This window comes from Natrix helvetica (genome assembly GCF_964273705.1).
Source record: "Natrix helvetica genome assembly, chromosome: W".
Taxonomy (NCBI): Eukaryota; Metazoa; Chordata; class Lepidosauria; order Squamata; family Natricidae; genus Natrix; species Natrix helvetica.
The window spans coordinates 50,437,305-50,456,898 of NC_138555.1; positions in this window are offsets into that span (position 1 = coordinate 50,437,305).

Below are 19,594 nucleotides of genomic sequence, written 5' to 3' on the forward strand. Positions count from 1 at the left end.
TAGAAAACCACTCCATTCGCTGATCTGAGCTTTCCCTGAGGACTTAGACCAAAGCTTATCTCAGAATTGGCAAAAGAGACCAATTCATCCAGACACATTACTTTTGACAAAGAGCTCAGTTTCGAATAACATACAGATATCAGTGGTGTCCTGAGTCGAGATAGCTAAAACACTACTCCATTCGCTGATCTGAGTTTTCCCTGAGGAGTTAGACCAAAGCTTATCTCAGAATTGGCAAAAGAGCCGAATTCATCCAGAACCGTTATTTTTGACCCAGAGCTCAGTTTCGAATAACATACAGATATCAGTGGTGTCCTGAGTCGAGAAAGATGGAAAACTACTCGATTCGCTGATCTGAGCTTTCCCTGAGGAGTTAGACCAAAGCTTATCTCAGAATTGCCAAAAGAGCCGAATTCATCCAGAGCCGCTATTTTTGACCCAGAGCTCAGTTTCGAATAACATACCCATATCAGTGGTGTCCTGAGTCGAGAAAGCTAAAACACTACTCCATTCGCTGATCTGAGTTTTCCCTGAGGAGGTAGACCAAAGCTTATCTCAGAATTGGCAAAAGAACTCAATTCAGCCAGAAGACGTTAGTTTGGATCGAGAGCTTGGATTCCATCTAGTAACACATATTGGTGTGTTCCTGCGTCAGGAAAGATGGAAAACTACTCGATTCGGTGATCTGAGCTTTCCCTGAGGAGTTAGACCAAAGCTTGTCTCAGAATTGCCAAAATAGCCCAATTCATCCAGAAATGTTACTTTTGACCAGGAGCACAGTTTTGAATAACATACAGATATCAGTGGTGTCCTGAGTCGAGACAGCTAAAACACTACTCCATTCGCTGATCTGAGTTTTCCCTGAGGAGTTAGACCAAAGCTTATCTCAGAATTGCCAAAAGAGCCGAATTCATCCAGAACCGTTATTTTTGACCCAGAGCTCAGTTTCGAATAACATACAGATATCAGTGGTGTCCTGAGTCGAGAAAGCTAAAACACTACTCCATTCGCTGATCTGAGTTTTCCCTGAGGAGGTAGACCAAAGCTTATCTCAGAATTGGCAAAAGAACTCAATTCAGCCAGAAGACGTTAGTTTGGATCGAGAGCTTGGATTCCAACTAGTAACACATATTGGTGTGTTCCTGAGTCGGGAAAGATGGAAAACTACTCGATTCGGTGATCTGAGCTTTCCCTGAGGAGTTAGACCAAAGCTGATATCAGAATTGGCAAAAGAGCCCAATTCAGCCAGAACCATTATTTTTGACCCAGAGCTCAGTTTCGAATAACATAAAGATATCAGTGGTGTCCTGAGTCAGTAAAGCTAAAAAACCACTCCATTCGCTGATCTGAGCTTTCCCTGAGGAGTTAGACCAAAGCTTATCTCAGAATTGCCAAAATAGCCCAATTCATCCAGAAATGTTACTTTTGACCAGGAGCACAGTTTTGAATAACATACAGATATCAGTGGTGTCCTGAGTCGAGACAGCTAAAACACTACTCCATTCGCTGATCTGAGTTTTCCCTGAGGAGTTAGACCAAAGCTTATCTCAGAATTGCCAAAAGAGCCGAATTCATCCAGAACCGTTATTTTTGACCCAGAGCTCAGTTTCGAATAACATACAGATATCAGTGGTGTCCTGAGTCGAGAAAGCTAAAACACTACTCCATTCGCTGATCTGAGTTTTCCCTGAGGAGGTAGACCAAAGCTTATCTCAGAATTGGCAAAAGAACTCAATTCAGCCAGAAGACGTTAGTTTGGATCGAGAGCTTGGATTCCAACTAGTAACACATATTGGTGTGTTCCTGCGTCAGGAAAGATGGAAAACTACTCGATTCGGTGATCTGAGCTTTCCCTGAGGAGTTAGACCAAAGCTTGTCTCAGAATTGCCAAAATAGCCCAATTCATCCAGAAATGTTACTTTTGACCAGGAGCACAGTTTTGAATAACATACAGATATCAGTGGTGTCCTGAGTCGAGACAGCTAAAACACTACTCCATTCGCTGATCTGAGTTTTCCCTGAGGAGTTAGACCAAAGCTTATCTCAGAATTGCCAAAAGAGCCGAATTCATCCAGAACCGTTATTTTTGACCCAGAGCTCAGTTTCGAATAACATACAGATATCAGTGGTGTCCTGAGTCGAGAAAGCTAAAACACTACTCCATTCGCTGATCTGAGTTTTCCCTGAGGAGGTAGACCAAAGCTTATCTCAGAATTGGCAAAAGAACTCAATTCAGCCAGAAGACGTTAGTTTGGATCGAGAGCTTGGATTCCAACTAGTAACACATATTGGTGTGTTCCTGAGTCGGGAAAGATGGAAAACTACTCGATTCGGTGATCTGAGCTTTCCCTGAGGAGTTAGACCAAAGCTGATATCAGAATTGGCAAAAGAGCCCAATTCAGCCAGAACCATTATTTTTGACCCAGAGCTCAGTTTCGAATAACATAAAGATATCAGTGGTGTCCTGAGTCAGTAAAGCTAAAAAACCACTCCATTCGCTGATCTGAGCTTTCCCTGAGGAGTTAGACCAAAGCTTATCTCAGAATTGCCAAAATAGCCCAATTCATCCAGAAATGTTACTTTTGACCAGGAGCACAGTTTTGAATAACATACAGATATCAGTGGTGTCCTGAGTCGAGACAGCTAAAACACTACTCCATTCGCTGATCTGAGTTTTCCCTGAGGAGTTAGACCAAAGCTTATCTCAGAATTGCCAAAAGAGCCGAATTCATCCAGAACCGTTATTTTTGACCCAGAGCTCAGTTTCGAATAACATACAGATATCAGTGGTGTCCTGAGTCGAGAAAGCTAAAACACTACTCCATTCGCTGATCTGAGTTTTCCCTGAGGAGGTAGACCAAAGCTTATCTCAGAATTGGCAAAAGAACTCAATTCAGCCAGAAGACGTTAGTTTGGATCGAGAGCTTGGATTCCAACTAGTAACACATATTGGTGTGTTCCTGAGTCGGGAAAGATGGAAAACTACTCGATTCGGTGATCTGAGCTTTCCCTGAGGAGTTAGACCAAAGCTGATATCAGAATTGGCAAAAGAGCACAATTCAGCCAGAACCATTATTTTTGACCCAGAGCTCAGTTTCGAATAACATAAAGATATCAGTGGTGTCCTGAGTCAGTAAAGCTAAAAAACCACTCCATTCGCTGATCTGAGCTTTCCCTCAGGAGTTAGACCAAAGCTTATCTCAGAATTGCCAAAATAGCCCAATTCATCCAGAAATGTTACTTTTGACCAGGAGCACAGTTTTGAATAACATACAGATATCAGTGGTGTCCTGAGTCGAGACAGCTAAAACACTACTCCATTCGCTGATCTGAGTTTTCCCTGAGGAGTTAGACCAAAGCTTATCTCAGAATTGGCAAAAGAGCCGAATTCATCCAGAACCGTTATTTTTGACCCAGAGCTCAGTTTCGAATAACATACAGATATCAGTGGTGTCCTGAGTCGAGAAAGATGGAAAACTACTCGATTCGCTGATCTGAGCTTTCCCTGAGGAGTTAGACCAAAGCTTATCTCAGAATTGCCAAAAGAGCCGAATTCATCCAGAGCCGCTATTTTTGACCCAGAGCTCAGTTTCGAATAACATACCCATATCAGTGGTGTCCTGAGTCGAGAAAGCTAAAACACTACTCCATTCGCTGATCTGAGTTTTCCCTGAGGAGGTAGACCAAAGCTTATCTCAGAATTGGCAAAAGAACTCAATTCAGCCAGAAGACGTTAGTTTGGATCGAGAGCTTGGATTCCATCTAGTAACACATATTGGTGTGTTCCTGCGTCAGGAAAGATGGAAAACTACTCGATTCGGTGATCTGAGCTTTCCCTGAGGAGTTAGACCAAAGCTTGTCTCAGAATTGCCAAAATAGCCCAATTCATCCAGAAATGTTACTTTTGACCAGGAGCACAGTTTTGAATAACATACAGATATCAGTGGTGTCCTGAGTCGAGACAGCTAAAACACTACTCCATTCGCTGATCTGAGTTTTCCCTGAGGAGTTAGACCAAAGCTTATCTCAGAATTGCCAAAAGAGCCGAATTCATCCAGAACCGTTATTTTTGACCCAGAGCTCAGTTTCGAATAACATACAGATATCAGTGGTGTCCTGAGTCGAGAAAGCTAAAACACTACTCCATTCGCTGATCTGAGTTTTCCCTGAGGAGGTAGACCAAAGCTTATCTCAGAATTGGCAAAAGAACTCAATTCAGCCAGAAGACGTTAGTTTGGATCGAGAGCTTGGATTCCAACTAGTAACACATATTGGTGTGTTCCTGAGTCGGGAAAGATGGAAAACTACTCGATTCGGTGATCTGAGCTTTCCCTGAGGAGTTAGACCAAAGCTGATATCAGAATTGGCAAAAGAGCCCAATTCAGCCAGAACCATTATTTTTGACCCAGAGCTCAGTTTCGAATAACATAAAGATATCAGTGGTGTCCTGAGTCAGTAAAGCTAAAAAACCACTCCATTCGCTGATCTGAGCTTTCCCTGAGGAGTTAGACCAAAGCTTATCTCAGAATTGCCAAAATAGCCCAATTCATCCAGAAATGTTACTTTTGACCAGGAGCACAGTTTTGAATAACATACTGATATCAGTGGTGTCCTGAGTCGAGACAGCTAAAACACTACTCCATTCGCTGATCTGAGTTTTCCCTGAGGAGTTAGACCAAAGCTTATCTCAGAATTGCCAAAAGAGCCGAATTCATCCAGAACCGTTATTTTTGACCCAGAGCTCAGTTTCGAATAACATACAGATATCAGTGGTGTCCTGAGTCGAGAAAGCTAAAACACTACTCCATTCGCTGATCTGAGTTTTCCCTGAGGAGGTAGACCAAAGCTTATCTCAGAATTGGCAAAAGAACTCAATTCAGCCAGAAGACGTTAGTTTGGATCGAGAGCTTGGATTCCAACTAGTAACACATATTGGTGTGTTCCTGCGTCAGGAAAGATGGAAAACTACTCGATTCGGTGATCTGAGCTTTCCCTGAGGAGTTAGACCAAAGCTTGTCTCAGAATTGCCAAAATAGCCCAATTCATCCAGAAATGTTACTTTTGACCAGGAGCACAGTTTTGAATAACATACAGATATCAGTGGTGTCCTGAGTCGAGACAGCTAAAACACTACTCCATTCGCTGATCTGAGTTTTCCCTGAGGAGTTAGACCAAAGCTTATCTCAGAATTGCCAAAAGAGCCGAATTCATCCAGAACCGTTATTTTTGACCCAGAGCTCAGTTTCGAATAACATACAGATATCAGTGGTGTCCTGAGTCGAGAAAGCTAAAACACTACTCCATTCGCTGATCTGAGTTTTCCCTGAGGAGGTAGACCAAAGCTTATCTCAGAATTGGCAAAAGAACTCAATTCAGCCAGAAGACGTTAGTTTGGATCGAGAGCTTGGATTCCAACTAGTAACACATATTGGTGTGTTCCTGAGTCGGGAAAGATGGAAAACTACTCGATTCGGTGATCTGAGCTTTCCCTGAGGAGTTAGACCAAAGCTGATATCAGAATTGGCAAAAGAGCCCAATTCAGCCAGAACCATTATTTTTGACCCAGAGCTCAGTTTCGAATAACATAAAGATATCAGTGGTGTCCTGAGTCAGTAAAGCTAAAAAACCACTCCATTCGCTGATCTGAGCTTTCCCTGAGGAGTTAGACCAAAGCTTATCTCAGAATTGCCAAAATAGCCCAATTCATCCAGAAATGTTACTTTTGACCAGGAGCACAGTTTTGAATAACATACAGATATCAGTGGTGTCCTGAGTCGAGACAGCTAAAACACTACTCCATTCGCTGATCTGAGTTTTCCCTGAGGAGTTAGACCAAAGCTTATCTCAGAATTGCCAAAAGAGCCGAATTCATCCAGAACCGTTATTTTTGACCCAGAGCTCAGTTTCGAATAACATACAGATATCAGTGGTGTCCTGAGTCGAGAAAGCTAAAACACTACTCCATTCGCTGATCTGAGTTTTCCCTGAGGAGGTAGACCAAAGCTTATCTCAGAATTGGCAAAAGAACTCAATTCAGCCAGAAGACGTTAGTTTGGATCGAGAGCTTGGATTCCAACTAGTAACACATATTGGTGTGTTCCTGAGTCGGGAAAGATGGAAAACTACTCGATTCGGTGATCTGAGCTTTCCCTGAGGAGTTAGACCAAAGCTGATATCAGAATTGGCAAAAGAGCACAATTCAGCCAGAACCATTATTTTTGACCCAGAGCTCAGTTTCGAATAACATAAAGATATCAGTGGTGTCCTGAGTCAGTAAAGCTAAAAAACCACTCCATTCGCTGATCTGAGCTTTCCCTCAGGAGTTAGACCAAAGCTTATCTCAGAATTGCCAAAATAGCCCAATTCATCCAGAAATGTTACTTTTGACCAGGAGCACAGTTTTGAATAACATACAGATATCAGTGGTGTCCTGAGTCGAGACAGCTAAAACACTACTCCATTCGCTGATCTGAGTTTTCCCTGAGGAGTTAGACCAAAGCTTATCTCAGAATTGCCAAAAGAGCCGAATTCATCCAGAACCGTTATTTTTGACCCAGAGCTCAGTTTCGAATAACATACAGATATCAGTGGTGTCCTGAGTCGAGAAAGCTAAAACACTACTCCATTCGCTGATCTGAGTTTTCCCTGAGGAGGTAGACCAAAGCTTATCTCAGAATTGGCAAAAGAACTCAATTCAGCCAGAAGACGTTAGTTTGGATCGAGAGCTTGGATTCCAACTAGTAACACATATTGGTGTGTTCCTGCGTCAGGAAAGATGGAAAACTACTCGATTCGGTGATCTGAGCTTTCCCTGAGGAGTTAGACCAAAGCTTGTCTCAGAATTGCCAAAATAGCCCAATTCATCCAGAAATGTTACTTTTGACCAGGAGCACAGTTTTGAATAACATACAGATATCAGTGGTGTCCTGAGTCGAGACAGCTAAAACACTACTCCATTCGCTGATCTGAGTTTTCCCTGAGGAGTTAGACCAAAGCTTATCTCAGAATTGCCAAAAGAGCCGAATTCATCCAGAACCGTTATTTTTGACCCAGAGCTCAGTTTCGAATAACATACAGATATCAGTGGTGTCCTGAGTCGAGAAAGCTAAAACACTACTCCATTCGCTGATCTGAGTTTTCCCTGAGGAGGTAGACCAAAGCTTATCTCAGAATTGGCAAAAGAACTCAATTCAGCCAGAAGACGTTAGTTTGGATCGAGAGCTTGGATTCCAACTAGTAACACATATTGGTGTGTTCCTGAGTCGGGAAAGATGGAAAACTACTCGATTCGGTGATCTGAGCTTTCCCTGAGGAGTTAGACCAAAGCTGATATCAGAATTGGCAAAAGAGCCCAATTCAGCCAGAACCATTATTTTTGACCCAGAGCTCAGTTTCGAATAACATAAAGATATCAGTGGTGTCCTGAGTCAGTAAAGCTAAAAAACCACTCCATTCGCTGATCTGAGCTTTCCCTGAGGAGTTAGACCAAAGCTTATCTCAGAATTGCCAAAATAGCCCAATTCATCCAGAAATGTTACTTTTGACCAGGAGCACAGTTTTGAATAACATACAGATATCAGTGGTGTCCTGAGTCGAGACAGCTAAAACACTACTCCATTCGCTGATCTGAGTTTTCCCTGAGGAGTTAGACCAAAGCTTATCTCAGAATTGCCAAAAGAGCCGAATTCATCCAGAACCGTTATTTTTGACCCAGAGCTCAGTTTCGAATAACATACAGATATCAGTGGTGTCCTGAGTCGAGAAAGCTAAAACACTACTCCATTCGCTGATCTGAGTTTTCCCTGAGGAGGTAGACCAAAGCTTATCTCAGAATTGGCAAAAGAACTCAATTCAGCCAGAAGACGTTAGTTTGGATCGAGAGCTTGGATTCCAACTAGTAACACATATTGGTGTGTTCCTGAGTCGGGAAAGATGGAAAACTACTCGATTCGGTGATCTGAGCTTTCCCTGAGGAGTTAGACCAAAGCTGATATCAGAATTGGCAAAAGAGCACAATTCAGCCAGAACCATTATTTTTGACCCAGAGCTCAGTTTCGAATAACATAAAGATATCAGTGGTGTCCTGAGTCAGTAAAGCTAAAAAACCACTCCATTCGCTGATCTGAGCTTTCCCTCAGGAGTTAGACCAAAGCTTATCTCAGAATTGCCAAAATAGCCCAATTCATCCAGAAATGTTACTTTTGACCAGGAGCAGTTTTGAATAACATACAGATATCAGTGGTGTCCTGAGTCGAGACAGCTAAAACACTACTCCATTCGCTGATCTGAGTTTTCCCTGAGGAGTTAGACCAAAGCTTATCTCAGAATTGCCAAAAGAGCCGAATTCATCCAGAACCGTTATTTTTGACCCAGAGCTCAGTTTCGAATAACATACAGATATCAGTGGTGTCCTGAGTTGAGAAAGCTAAAACACTACTCCATTCGCTGATCTGAGTTTTCCCTGAGGAGGTAGACCAAAGCTTATCTCAGAATTGGCAAAAGAACTCAATTCAGCCAGAAGACGTTAGTTTGGATCGAGAGCTTGGATTCCAACTAGTAACACATATTGGTGTGTTCCTGAGTCGGGAAAGATGGAAAACTACTCGATTCGGTGATCTGAGCTTTCCCTGAGGAGTTAGACCAAAGCTGATATCAAAATTGGAAAAAGAGACCAATTCATCCAGAAATGTTACTTTTGACAAAGAGCTCAGTTTCGAATAACATACAGATATCAGTGGTGTCCTGAGTCGAGAAAGCTAAAACACTACTCCATTCGCTGATCTGAGTTTTCCCTGAGGAGTTAGACCAAAGCTTATCTCAGAATTGACAAAATAGCCCAATTCATCCAGAGCCGTTATTTTTGACCTTGAGCTCAGTTTCGAATAACATACAGATATCAGTGGTGTCCTGAGTCGAGAAAGATGGAAAACTACTCGATTAGCTGATCTGAGCTTTCCCTGAGGAGTTAGACCAAAGCTTATCTCAGAACTGCCAAAAGAGCCGAATTCATCCAGAACCGTTATATTTGACCCAGAGCTCAGTTTCGAATAACATACCCATATCAGTGATGTCCTGAGTCGGGAAAGCTAAAACACTACTCCATTCGCTGATCTGAGTTTTCCCTGAGGAGTTAGACCAAAGCTTATCTCAGAATTGACAAAATAGCCCAATTCATCCAGAACCGTTATTTTTGACCCAGAGCTCAGTTTCGAATAACATACCCATATCAGTGATGTCCTGAGTCGGGAAAGCTAAAACACTACTCCATTCGCTGATCTGAGTTTTCCCTGAGGAGTTAGACCAAAGCTTATCTCAGAATTGCCAAAAGAGCCGAATTCATCCAGAACCGTTATTTTTGACCCAGAGCTCAGTTTCGAATAACATACAGATATCAGTGGTGTCCTGAGTCGAGAAAGATGGAAAACTACTCGATTCGCTGATCTGAGCTTTCCCTGAGGAGTTAGACCAAAGCTTATCTCAGAATTGCCAAAAGAGCCGAATTCATCCAGAACCGTTATTTTTGACCCAGAGCTCAGTTTCGAATAACATACCTATATCAGTGATGTCCTGAGTCGGGAAAGCTAAAAAACCACTCCATTCGCTGATCTGAGCTTTCCCTGAGGAGTTAGACCAAAGCTTATCTCAGAATTGCCAAAATAGCCCAATTCATCCAGAAATGTTACTTTTGACCATGAGCACAGTTTTGAATAACATACAGATATCAGTGGTGTCCTGAGTCGAGACAGCTAAAACACTACTCCATTCGCTGATCTGAGTTTTCCCTGAGGAGTTAGACCAAAGCTTATCTCAGAATTGCCAAAAGAGCCGAATTCATCCAGAACCGTTATTTTTGACCCAGAGCTCAGTTTCGAATAACATACAGATATCAGTGGTGTCCTGAGTCGAGAAAGCTAAAACACTACTCCATTCGCTGATCTGAGTTTTCCCTGAGGAGGTAGACCAAAGCTTATCTCAGAATTGGCAAAAGAACTCAATTCGGCCAGAAGACGTTAGTTTGGATCGAGAGCTCAGTTTTGAATATCATACAGATATCATTGATGTCCTGAGTCGGGAAAGCTAGAAAACCACTCCATTCGCTGATCTGAGCTTTCCCTGAGGAGTTAGACCAAAGCTTATCTCAGAATTGGCAAAAGAGACCAATTCATCCAGAAGCGTTACTTTTGACAAAGAGCTCAGTTTCGAATAACATACAGATATCAGTGGTGTCCTGAGTCGAGAAAGCTAAAACACTACTCCATTCGCTGATCTGAGTTTTCCCTGAGGAGGTAGACCAAAGCTTATCTCAGAATTGCCAAAAGAGCCGAATTCATCCAGAAGCGTTACTTTTGACAAAGAGCTCAGTTTCGAATAACATACAGATATCAGTGGTGTCCTGAGTCGAGAAAGCTAAAACACTACTCCATTCGCTGATCTGAGTTTTCCCTGAGGAGGTAGACCAAAGCTTATCTCAGAATTGCCAAAATAGCCCAATTCATCCAGAACCGTTATTTTTGACCCTGAGCTCAGTTTCGAATAACATACCCATATCAGTGATGTCCTGAGTCGGGAAAGCTAAAACACTACTCCATTCGCTGATCTGAGTTTTCCCTGAGGAGGTAGACCAAAGCTTATCTCAGAATTGGCAAAAGAACTCAATTCAGCCAGAAGACGTTAGTTTGGATCGAGAGCTTGGATATCAACTAGTAACACATATTGGTGTGTTCCTGAGTCGGGAAAGATGGAAAACTACTCGATTCGGTGATCTGAGCTTTCCCTGAGGAGTTAGACCAAAGCTGATATCAGAATTGGCAAAAGAGCCCAATTCAGCCAGAAACGTTACTTTTGACAAAGAGCTCAGTTTCGAATAACATACAGATATCAGTGGTGTCCTGAGTCGAGATAGCTAAAACACTACTCCATTCGCTGATCTGAGTTTTCCCTGAGGACTTAGACCAAAGCTTATCTCAGAATTGGCAAAAAGAGACTAATTCATCCAGAAACGTTACTTTTGACAAAGAGCTCAGTTTCGAATAACATACAGATATCAGTGGTGTCCTGAGTCGAGATAGCTAAAACACTACTCCATTCGCTGATCTGAGCTTTCCCTGAGGAGTTAGACCAAAGCTTATCTCAGAATTGCCAAAAGAGCCGAATTCATCCAGAACCGTTATTTTTGACGCAGAGCTCAGTTTCGAATAACATACCCATATCAGTGATGTCCTGAGTCGGGAAAGCTAAAACACTACTCCATTCGCTGATCTGAGTTTTCCCTGAGGAGTTAGACCAAAGCTTATCTCAGAATTGCCAAAATAGCCCAATTCATCCAGAACCGTTATTTTTGACCCAGAGCTCAGTTTCGAATAACATACAGATATCAGTGGTGTCCTGAGTCGGTAAAGCTAAAAAACCACTCCATTCGCTGATCTGAGCTTTCCCTGAGGAGTTAGACCAAAGCTTATCTCAGAATTGGCAAAAGAGCCCAATTCAGCCAGAAACGTTACTTTTGACCCAGAGCTCAGTTTCGAATAACATACACATATCAGTGATGTCCTGAGTCGGGAAAGCTAAAACACTACTCCATTCGCTGATCTGAGCTTTCCCTGATGAGTTAGACCAAAGCTTATCTCAGAATTGCCAAAAGAGCCGAATTCATCCAGAACCGTTATTTTTGACCCAGAGCTCAGTTTCGAATAACATACAGATATCAGTGGTGTCCTGAGTCTAGATAGCTAAAACACTACTCCATTCGCTGATCTGAGTTTTCCCTGAGGAGTTAGACCAAAGCTTATCTCAGAATTGCCAAAATAGCCCAATTCATCCAGAAATGTTACTTTTGACCAGGAGCACAGTTTTGAATAACATACAATATATCAGTGGTGTCCTGAGTCGAGACAGCTAAAACACTACTCCATTCGCTGATCTGAGTTTTCCCTGAGGAGTTAGACCAAAGCTTATCTCAGAATTGACAAAAGAGCCGAATTCCTCCAGAACCGTTATTTTTGACCCAGAGCTCAGTTTCGAATAACATACAGATATCAGTGGTGTCCTGAGTCGAGAAAGCTAAAACACTACTCCATTCGCTGATCTGAGTTTTCCCTGAGGAGGTAGACCAAAGCTTATCTCAGAATTGGCAAAAGAACTCAATTCAGCCAGAAGACGTTAGTTTGGATCGAGAGCTTGGATTCCAACTAGTAACACATATTGGTGTGTTCCTGAGTCGGGAAAGATGGAAAACTACTCGATTCGGTGATCTGAGCTTTCCCTGAGGAGTTAGACCAAAGCTGATATCAGAATTGGCAAAAGAGCCCAATTCAGCCAGAACCATTATTTTTGACCCAGAGCTCAGTTTCGAATAACATACAGATATCAGTGGTGTCCTGAGTCAGTAAAGCTAAAAAACCACTCCATTCGCTGATCTGAGCTTTCCCTGAGGAGTTAGACCAAAGCTTATCTCAGAATTGCCAAAATAGCCCAATTCATCCAGAAATGTTACTTTTGACCAGGAGCACAGTTTTGAATAACATACAGATATCAGTGGTGTCCTGAGTCGAGACAGCTAAAACACTACTCCATTGGTTGATCTGAGTTTTCCCTGAGGAGTTAGACCAAAGCTTATCTCAGAATTGCCAAAAGAGCCGAATTCATCCAGTACCGTTATTTTTGACCCAGAGCTCAGTTTCGAATAACATACAGATATCAGTGGTGTCCTGAGTCGAGAAAGCTAAAACACTACTCCATTCGCTGATCTGAGTTTTCCCTGAGGAGTTAGACCAAAGCTTATCTCAGAATTGGCAAAAGAGCCCAATTCAGCCAGAACCATTATTTTTGACCCAGAGCTCAGTTTCGAATAACATACAGATATCAGTGGGGTCCTGAGTCAGTAAAGCTAAAAAACCACTCCATTCGCTGATCTGAGCTTTCCCTGAGGAGTTAGACCAAAGCTTATCTCAGAATTGGCGAAAGAGCCCAATTAAGCCAGAAACGTTATATTTTTCAAAGAGCTCAGTTTCGAATAACATACCTATATCAGTGATGTCCTGAGTCGGGAAAGCTAAAAAACCACTCCATTCGCTGATCTGAGCTTTCCCTGAGGAGTTAGACCAAAGCTTATCTCAGAATTGCCAAAATAGCCCAATTCATCCAGAAATGTTACTTTTGACCAGGAGCACAGTTTTGAATAACATACAGATATCAGTGGTGTCCTGAGTCGAGACAGCTAAAACACTACTCCATTCGCTGATCTGAGTTTTCCCTGAGGAGTTAGACCAAAGCTTATCTCAGAATTGCCAAAAGAGCCGAATTCATCCAGAACCGTTATTTTTGACCCAGAGCTCACTTTCGAATAACATACAGATATCAGTGGTGTCCTGAGTCGAGAAAGCTAAAACACTACTCCATTCGCTGATCTGAGTTTTCCCTGAGGAGGTAGACCAAAGCTTATCTCAGAATTGGCAAAAGAACTCAATTCAGCCAGAAGACGTTAGTTTGGATCGAGAGCTTGGATTCCAACTAGTAACACATATTGGTGTGTTCCTGAGTCGGGAAAGATGGAAAACTACTTGATTCGGTGATCTGAGCTTTCCCTGAGGAGTTAGACCAAAGCTGATATCAGAATTGGCAAAAGAGCCCAATTCAGCCAGAAACGTTACTTTTGACAAAGAGCTCAGTTTCGAATAACATACAGATATCAGTGATGTCCTGAGTCGGGAAAGCTAGAAAACCACTCCATTCGCTGATCTGAGCTTTCCCTGAGGAGTTAGACCAAAGCTTATCTCAGAATTGGCAAAAGAGACCAATTCATCCAGAAACGTTACTTTTGACAAAGAGCTCAGTTTCGAATATCATACAGATATCAGTGATGTCCTGAGTCGGGAAAGCTAGAAAACCACTCCATTCGCTGATCTGAGCTTTCCCTGAGGAGTTAGACCAAAGCTTATCTCAGAATTGGCAAAAGAGACCAATTCATCCAGAAGCGTTACTTTTGACAAAGAGCTCAGTTTCGAATAACATACAGATATCAGTGGTGTCCTGAGTCGAGAAAGCTAAAACACTACTCCATTCGCTGATCTGAGTTTTCCTTGAGGAGGTAGACCAAAGCTTATCTCAGAATTGCCAAAATAGCCCAATTCATCCAGAACCGTTATTTTTGAACCAGAGCTCAGTTTCGAATAACATACCATATCAGTGATGTCCTGAGTCGCGAAAGCTAAAACACTACTCCATTCGCTGATCTGAGTTTTCCCTGAGGAGTTAGACCAAAGCTTATCTCAGAATTGCCAAAAGAGCCGAATTCATCCAGAACCGTTATTTTTGACCCAGAGCTCAGTTTCGAATAACATACAGATATCAGTGGTGTCCTGAGTCGAGATAGCTAAAACACTACTCCATTCGCTGATCTGAGTTTTCCCTGAGGAGTTAGACCAAAGCTTATCTCAGAATTGCCAAAAGAGCCGAATTCATCCAGAACCGCTATTTTTGACCCAGAGCTCAGTTTCGAATAACATACCCATATCAGTGGTGTCCTGAGTCGAGAAAGCTAAAACACTACTCCATTCGCTGATCTGAGTTTTCCCTGAGGAGGTAGACCAAAGCTTATCTCAGAATTGGCAAAAGAACTCAATTCAGCCAGAAGACGTTAGTTTGGATCGAGAGCTTGGATTCCAACTAGTAACACATATTGGTGTGTTCCTGAGTCGGAAAAGATGGAAAACTACTTGATTCGGTGATCTGAGCTTTCCCTGAGGAGTTAGACCAAAGCTGATATCAGAATTGGCAAAAGAGCCCAATTCAGCCAGAAACGTTACTTTTGACAAAGAGCTCAGTTTCGAATAACATACAGATATCAGTGATGTCCTGAGTCGGGAAAGCTAGAAAACCACTCCATTCGCTGATCTGAGCTTTCCCTGAGGACTTAGACCAAAGCTTATCTCAGAATTGGCAAAAGAGACCAATTCATCCAGAAGCGTTACTTTTGACAAAGAGCTCAGTTTCGAATAACATACAGATATCAGTGGTGTCCTGAGTCGAGAAAGCTAAAACACTACTCCATTCGCTGATCTGAGTTTTCCTTGAGGAGGTAGACCAAAGCTTATCTCAGAATTGCCAAAATAGCCCAATTCATCCAGAACCGTTATTTTTGAACCAGAGCTCAGTTTCGAATAACATACAGATATCAGTGGTGTCCTGAGTCGAGAAAGCTAAAACACTGCTCCATTCGCTGATCTGAGTTTTCCCTGAGGAGTTCGACCAAAGCTTATCTCAGAATTGCCAAAAGAGCCGAATTCATCCAGAACCGTTATTTTTGACCCAGAGCTCAGTTTCGAATAACATACAGATATCAGTGGTGTCCTGAGTCGAGATAGCTAAAACACTACTCCATTCGCTGATCTGAGTTTTCCCTGAGGAGTTAGACCAAAGCTTATCTCAGAATTGCCAAAAGAGCCGAATTCATCCAGAACCGCTATTTTTGACCCAGAGCTCAGTTTCGAATAACATACCCATATCAGTGGTGTCCTGAGTCGAGAAAGCTAAAACACTACTCCATTCGCTGATCTGAGTTTTCCCTGAGGAGGTAGACCAAAGCTTATCTCAGAATTGGCAAAAGAACTCATTTCAGCCAGAAGACCTTAGTTTGGATCGAGAGCTTGGATTCCAACTAGTAACACATATTGGTGTGTTCCTGCGTCGGGAAAGATGGAAAACTACTTGATTCGGTGATCTGAGCTTTCCCTGAGGAGTTAGACCAAAGCTTATCTCAGAATTGCCAAAATAGCCCAATTCATCCAGAAATGTTACTTTTGACCAGGAGCACAGTTTTGAATAACATACAGGTATCAGTGGTGTCCTGAGTCGAGACAGCTAAAACACTACTCCATTCGCTGATCTGAGTTTTCCCTGAGGAGTTAGACCAAAGCTTATCTCAGAATTGCCAAAAGAGCCGAATTCATCCAGAACCGTTATTTTTGACCCAGAGCTCAGTTTCGAATAACATACAGATATCAGTGGTGTCCTGAGTCGAGAAAGCTAAAACACTACTCCATTCGCTGATCTGAGTTTTCCCTGAGGAGGTAGACCAAAGCTTATCTCAGAATTGGCAAAAGAACTCAATTCAGCCAGAAGACGTTAGTTTGGATCGAGAGCTTGGATTCCAACTAGTAACACATATTGGTGTGTTCCTGAGTCGGGAAAGATGGAAAACTACTCGATTCGGTGATCTGAGCTTTCCCTGAGGAGTTAGACCAAAGCTGATATCAGAATTGGCAAAAGAGCCCAATTCAGCCAGAACCATTATTTTTGACCCAGAGCTCAGTTTCGAATAACATACAGATATCAGTGGTGTCCTGAGTCAGTAAAGCTAAAAAACCACTCCATTCGCTGATCTGAGCTTTCCCTGAGGAGTTAGACCAAAGCTTATCTCAGAATTGCCAAAATAGCCCAATTCATCCAGAAATGTTACTTTTGACCAGGAGCACAGTTTTGAATAACATACAGATATCAGTGGTGTCCTGAGTCGAGACAGCTAAAACACTACTCCATTCGCTGATCTGAGTTTTCCCTGAGGAGTTAGACCAAAGCTTATCTCAGAATTGCCAAAACAGCCGAATTCATCCAGAACCGTTATTTTTGACCCAGAGCTCAGTTTCGAATAACATACAGATATCAGTGGTGTCCTGAGTCGAGAAAGCTAAAACACTACTCCATTCGCTGATCTGAGTTTTCCCTGAGGAGTTAGACCAAAGCTTATCTCAGAATTGGCAAAAGAGCCCAATTCAGCCACAACCATTATTTTTGACCCAGAGCTCAGTTTCGAATAACATACAGATATCAGTGGGGTCCTGAGTCAGTAAAGCTAAAAAACCACTCCATTCGCTGATCTGAGCTTTCCCTGAGGAGTTAGACCAAAGCTTATCTCAGAATTGGCGAAAGAGCCCAATTTAGCCAGAAACGTTACATTTTTCAAAGAGCTCAGTTTCGAATAACATACCTATATCAGTGATGTCCTGAGTCGGGAAAGCTAAAAAACCACTCCATTCGCTGATCTGAGCTTTCCCTGAGGAGTTAGACCAAAGCTTATCTCAGAATTGCCAAAATAGCCCAATTCATCCAGAAATGTTACTTTTGACCAGGAGCACAGTTTTGAATAACATACAGATATCAGTGGTGTCCTGAGTCGAGACAGCTAAAACACTACTCCATTCGGTGATCTGAGTTTTCCCTGAGGAGTTAGACCAAAGCTTATCTCAGAATTGCCAAAAGAGCCGAATTCATCCAGAACCGCTATTTTTGACCCAGAGCTCAGTTTCGAATAACATACCCATATCAGTGGTGTCCTGAGTCGAGAAAGCTAAAACACTACTCCATTCGCTGATCTGAGTTTTCCCTGAGGAGGTAGACCAAAGCTTATCTCAGAATTGGCAAAAGAACTCAATTCAGCCAGAAGACGTTAGTTTGGATCGAGAGCTTGGATTCCAACTAGTAACACATATTGGTGTGTTCCTGAGTCGGGAAAGATGGAAAACTACTTGATTCGGTGATCTGAGCTTTCCCTGAGGAGTTAGACCAAAGCTGATATCAGAATTGGCAAAAGAGCCCAATTCAGCCAGAACCGTTACTTTTGACAAAGAGCTCAGTTTCGAATAACATACAGATATCAGTGATGTCCTGAGTCGGGAAAGCTAGAAAACCACTCCATTCGCTGATCTGAGCTTTCCCTGAGGAGTTAGACCAAAGCTTATCTCAGAATTGGCAAAAGAGACCAATTCATCCAGAAACGTTACTTTTGACAAAGAGCTCAGTTTCGAATATCATACAGATATCAGTGATGTCCTGAGTCGGGAAAGCTAGAAAACCACTCCATTCGCTGATCTGAGCTTTCCCTGAGGAGTTAGACCAAAGCTTATCTCAGAATTGGCAAAAGAGACCAATTCATCCAGAAGCGTTACTTTTGACAAAGAGCTCAGTTTCGAATAACATACAGATATCAGTGGTGTCCTGAGTCGAGAAAGCTAAAACACTACTCCATTCGCTGATCTGAGTTTTCCCTGAGGAGGTAGACCAAAGCTTATCTCAGAATTGCCAAAATAGCCCAATTCATCCAGAACCGTTATTTTTGAACCAGAGCTCAGTTTCGAATAACATACCCATATCAGTGATGTCCTGAGTCGGGAAAGCTAAAACACTACTCCATTCGCTGATCTGAGTTTTCCCTGAGGAGGTAGACCAAAGCTTATCTCAGAATTGGCAAAAGAACTCAATTCAGCCAGAAGACGTTAGTTTGGATCGAGAGCTTGGATTCCAACTAGTAACACATATTGGTGTGTTCCTGAGTCGGGAAAGATGGAAAACTACTCGATTCGGTGATCTGAGCTTTCCCTGAGGAGTTAGACCAAAGCTGATATCAGAATTGGCAAAAGAGCCCAATTCAGCCAGAAACGTTACTTTTGACAAAGAGCTCAGTTTCGAATAACATACAGATATCAGTGATGTCCTGAGTCGGGAAAGCTAGAAAACCACTCCATTCGCTGATCTGAGCTTTCCCTGGGGACTTAGACCAAAGCTTATCTCAGAATTGGCAAAAGAGACCAATTCATCCAGAAACGTTACTTTTCACAAAGAGCTCAGTTTCGAATAACATACAGATATCAGTGGTGTCCTGAGTCGAGATAGCTAAAACACTACTCCATTCGCTGATCTGAGTTTTCCCTGAGGAGTTAGACCAAAGCTTATCTCAGAATTGCCAAAATAGCCCAATTCATCCAGAGCCCTTATTTTTGACCCAGAGCTCAGTTTCGAATAACATACAGATATCAGTGGTGTCCTGAGTCGAGAAAGATGGAAAACTACTCGATTCGCTGATCTGAGCTTTCCCTGAGGAGTTAGACCAAAGCTGATCTCAGAATTGCCAAAAGAGCCGAATTCATCCAGAACCGTTATTTTTGACCCAGAGCTCAGTTTCGAATAACATACCTATATCAGTGATGTCCTGAGTCGGGGAAGCTAAAAAACCACTCCATTCGCTGATCTGAGCTTTCCCTGAGGAGTTAGACCAAAGCTTATCTCAGAATTGGCAAAAGAGCCCAATTCAGCCAGAAACGTTACTTTTGACAAAGAGCTCAGTTTCGAATAACATACAGATATCAGTGATGTCCTGAGTCGGGAAAGGTAGAAAACCACTCCATTCGCTGATCTGAGCTTTCCCTGAGGAGTTAGACCAAAGCTTATCTCAGAATTGGCAAAAGAGACCAATTCATCCAGAAACGTTACTTTTGACAAAGAGCTCAGTTTCGAATATCATACAGATATCAGTGATGTCCTGAGTCGGGAAAGCTAGAAAACCACTCCATTCGCTGATCTGAGCTTTCCCTGAGGAGTTAGACCAAAGCTTATCTCAGAATTGGCAAAAGAGACCAATTCATCCAGAAGCGTTACTTTTGACAAAGAGCTCAGTTTCGAATAACATACAGATATCAGTGGTGTCCTGAGTCGAGAAAGCTAAAACACTACTCCATTCGCTGATCTGAGTTTTCCTTGAGGAGGTAGACCAAAGCTTATCTCAGAATTGCCAAAATAGCCCAATTCATCCAGAACCGTTATT